The sequence below is a fragment of the Canis lupus genome, chromosome 23 (genome assembly GCF_048164855.1).
Source record: "Canis lupus baileyi chromosome 23, mCanLup2.hap1, whole genome shotgun sequence".
Classification (NCBI taxonomy): domain Eukaryota; kingdom Metazoa; phylum Chordata; class Mammalia; order Carnivora; family Canidae; genus Canis; species Canis lupus.
This window is the reverse complement of record NC_132860.1, coordinates 39,031,331-39,035,823: the sequence shown is the minus strand read 5'-3', so window position 1 is coordinate 39,035,823 and position 4,493 is coordinate 39,031,331. Positions and strand designations below refer to the sequence as shown.

The following is a 4,493-nucleotide window of genomic DNA, read 5'->3' as shown; positions in this document are numbered from 1 at the left end:
TTGGTTTCAGAGATAGAGGTCAGTGATTCATCTGTCTTACATAACAGCTCATCCCATCACACGCCCTCCTCAATGCCCATCACCCGGTTACCCCATCCCCCAACCCTCCTCCCCTCCAGTGACCCTCAGTTTGTTTGCTATAATTAAGAGTCTCTTTCAGTTTGCCTTCCTTTCTGATTTCGTCTTGTTTTATTTTTTCCTCCAAAAATATGGAATGCTTCACGAATTTGTGTGTCATCCTTAAGCAGGAGCCATGCTAATCTTCTCTGTATCGTTCCAATTTTAGTATATGTGCTGCCAAAACGAGCACAATTAAGGAAGATTCTTGTGCTAGGCAGGAAGCAGTGGGGGTACAGTGAAAAACATAGGTTCGAGTTTTGGCTTGGTTGATAATTTTTTGTGTGAATATGGACACGTCATTTTAAGTCCCAGGACTCTGTTTTCCAATCCAGAAGTGGCAAGTCAGAGGGCAAGGCCAAGGGAGTCACAGTAATGGTGTCTTGGCCGGAGTATTTGGTCAGCATGCCAACTTTTGAACAAATGACTTTTGCTACTTTTGAACAAATGACTTCCAGCTGTCTCCATGGATAACCACCAACTATATCCATATTCTTATATTGCTCTCCTGAGGCTCCCAGTTCAAGGGAAGACCACTGGGTGGGGTAAGCCCAAGTCAGTTGCCTATCATCAGACTTTGCCAAGGCCAAGGGTGTGTGTGTATGTGTGAGTGTGCGTGGGTGTGGGTGAGAGCGAGGAGTAAGGGGGGGGGTAGAGGGGTAGAGAAAGAGAGACAGAGAGAGAGAGAGAGAGAGAGAGAGAGCCTGTCTACTTTCAATGTGGAAGATGGGTTCTACCTCACACCAGGAGAAACTACAACAAAAATCAATCCTTAGAAAGAGAGGAGGATCAGGTGACACATACTAGATAATAAAAATATGACAAATGTCTGCTACAACTCTGAAGAGGATCTTCAGTCCTCTTCTGGAGGTCATGGAATCTAATCTAAGGCCCGCCCTGACTTGTGCAGGGACGTCTCCTTTTCACAAAGGACCCAAGGGGTGTTTAGCATCCTTTGGTGTGGATAGCAAGGATCCAGCTGTGTCTGCTCATTCAAAGTGGTTTTGGGGAGAGAAATCAACAAGAAATGCAAGCAAATAACTAGGGATTTATTAACATTCAAAAAAAGCACGTAAAAAAAGTTGCATTCAGTTAAATAGTAGCCAGCTATTTGGTTGGCTTTTGACTGGTTTTCCCCACAGCTGTTTCCCTAAACCTGTCTACACTCAGAGGCAGATGCTTCAAGCAGCCCACGTGTGTTTCCCACATACTCTCAGCTCCCAGTGAACTCTCTTGAATGCTGGGTGGCCGTGTCACTGATGGTTATGGTCCCTGCCTCAGGAACTGACAGCCTGCTTCCTTTTCTCTGTATCCTCAAACCCTAATTATTCAAAAAAATAAATTCAAGACTCAAGCCCAGGAGCTAAATACATTTTTTTGTTGTTGTTTTTAGTAGAAAATTATCCTTGGCAAAGGCAGCTTTGCACCGCCCCCCCCGCACGGCTTTATTATTTTTAATTTTTTTTTGAAGATTTTATTTTCAAGTAACCTCTCCACCCAATGTGGGGCTCGAACCTTACAGCCCTGAGATCAAGAGTTGCATGAGCCCCTGCCTGAGCCAGCCAGGCGCCACCACTGCTTTATTTTTCCATCAGGATTAAGGATTCTGATGAATCTCAGCAGCCCCTGGATCCCTTTCCTGCCAAATGGTGTCAGATCAGCAAGAAGATCATGATTAACAGCCCCAAGTCCTTCATTGCAAATAAACAGGACTGCCTCTGGCAATCAGATGTCCCATGTTCACCTCCAGAATTTGATAAGGGTTAAGTTTGACTAATTCCTCACTTTGAAAAGGGCTTCACAGTATGTATAGAGCTTTACCGTTTGCATGGGCCTTCATAGTTTGCTTCTTCTACACATTATTTTACTGGATCCCCATGCCAGGGCATCAGGGAACCAGGACTTTCTCCTAGATTATTATAAACACCTCCTACCTTTCTCAATGAGCACTTTTCTTTCTTTCTTCTTTTTCTTTCTTTCTTCTTTTTCTTTCTTTCTTTTCTTTCTTTCTTTCTTTCTTTCTTTCTTTCTTTCTTTCTTTCTCTCTCTCTCTCTCTCTTTCTTTCTCTTTCATTCCCTCCTCCTCCTCCTCCTCCTCCTCCTCCTCCTCCTTCTTCTTCTTCTTCTTCTTCATTACTGAGATATGCTTGACATGAAAAGCATAAATCTCAGCTCTTCACTTTGATGAGTTTTGACAGTTGCACACACTGTGTAACTGCCATGTACAACAAGATATAAAACATTTCCATTGCTCCAGAACATTCCCTCATTTTTCCAGTTTTTTTCTCCCTCCAGGCACTACTTTCTGATTTCTAACACTATAGATTATTTTTTTCTGTACCCAGATTTCATTTCATGTCAATAGATTTCATACAGTATATGCATTTCTGTGTCTTTTACTTTTCTTTCATAGATTTAAGTATCATTCACGTTGTGTGTATCAGGAGTCCCTTCCTTCATATTGCTAAGTAGTACACCAGTGTATAAATACACCACAGTTTGCTTACAAATTCATCTTTTGATAGAGATTTGTAGGATTTGGAGGGGTAATTTTTGCTCTTACAAATACAGCTGCTATAAAAATTCTTGTGCAAGTACTTTTGTGAACATATGTTTTCATTTAACTTGGATAAATACCTAAGAATGAAATTGCCAGGTCATAGGGTAGGTGTATGTTTAACTTTGTAAGAAACCACCAGATAGTGCTCCACAGCGGTTTCTCAGATATATGGGTTGTCAACATCCACTCTTGCTTCCCCCAGTCATTTCTCCTCAGAGGCTCCAGAGCAATCTATTCCAAACATAACCTTGATCCCATCACTTTCCTGCTTAAACTCTTTCAATGGCTTCCTACTGCCCTTCGGATAAAGTCCAATTTTTTTTTAAACATAGCTTGCATACTTTGGCTCCTTGCTTTGTATTTAGCTTCTGGTCCCCCTACCCCTCATGTCTGCTGTGCAGCTGTACGGGATACCCTTCCATTCCTTGCAGATAAAGCCCCTTCCCTCCTCAGGGCTTTTGCACACGGGGTCCCTTTTCCTGGGCAGCCCTCGTTTGCCCCTTTGCCTATTTCTCTGTCAAGTTTCTATTTAAAAGTGACTTCCTCAGTGACTTCCTCTGCCAGCTGCATGCTACAGTACCCCGTCACCTGCTCCGCTAGTGCCCTGGCCTCCTGCTTCACATTCATGGCACTGCTGTTATTTTTAAGCTATTGTGTATTTATTTCCATTTTTGAATGGGTTTTACATTTATGAGTTTCAAACATTCTCAGAAGATTTTCAATGAAAAGTTTTATTTCCACTCCTTTCCCCATTTGCCTGGATTCCTACTTGTTTGTTTGTTTTTTAAACCCAGACCCCTTATATTGTTCATAAAAGTCTTTCCAGGGGTGCCTGGGTGGCTCAGCTGGTTAAGTGTCTGCCTTCCGCTCAGGTCATGATCTTGGGGTCCTGGGATCGAGCCCCACATTGAGCTCCCTGCTCAGTGGGGAGTCTGCTTCTCCCTCTCCCTCTGCTTGTGTTCTCTCACTCTCTGTCAAATAAGTAAATAAAATCTTAAAAAAATAAAAGTCTTTCTAGAGATTTTTTTTAAATGTCTATATAAGATTTTACATACATACCCAATCATATCCACTATACCAATTATTAGCATTACTATTACTATCACTATGATTTGGTCATATTAGTGTGTAACTCTTTCTAATCCTATTTGTATTACTATACTGAAATTACTATTATTCTACATGGCTACATTATTCATATTACTGTACTATCACTAACATTACATTAGTACACTTTACACCCTGTCTTGCACTTTGCTTTTCCCACTTGCCAACATGCCTGGGCAATTTTGCATGTCAGATCTTGGAGAGCTTCTATGTTTTCTGTCACCGATGCTCAGTGTTTCACTTAATGGTTGATCCAAGGCCACACTGAGGGCCACTGAAGTCATTTTTAATCTGTCGCTATTACAAACAGTGTTGCAATGATAACAATCATATGCATATGTTAGTTTTTATGAGTGTGAAAATATCTGAAGGATAATTTCTCAGAAACCAATTACTGGTACAAAGAGTATATGAGTTTGTATTTTAACAAATTTTGGCACGGGGCTTGTACCACTTTGTATTCCCACCCACAACGTATCAGTGTAAATGTTTCCCCTTGGCCTCACCCATATGTGTTGCAGAACATTTGGACCTTTGGCAATCTGAGAGCAGAAAAATATTATCTCAGCAGAGTTAGTTTCACTTTGCATTTCTTACTTAAGAAAGGAAGCATCTAGTAGGATTCAATGTATTTTTGATTACTTAGCACGGAGCCTGACATGTGGTAAATATCTAGTACACTTATTGACACAATGATAAACATCCATAT

At 41.3% G+C, this 4,493-nt stretch overlaps 1 non-coding gene across 1 annotated transcript; it reads right to left on the bottom strand.

Annotated features, from left to right (window-relative positions):
• Positions 1–203: 203 nt before the first annotated feature.
• LOC140615663 (U6 spliceosomal RNA) lies at positions 204–310 on the bottom strand. Its single transcript, XR_012016146.1, has one exon. It is a non-coding gene; the product is annotated as a U6 spliceosomal RNA (small nuclear RNA).
• Between the last annotated feature and the right edge of the window lie 4,183 nt (positions 311–4,493).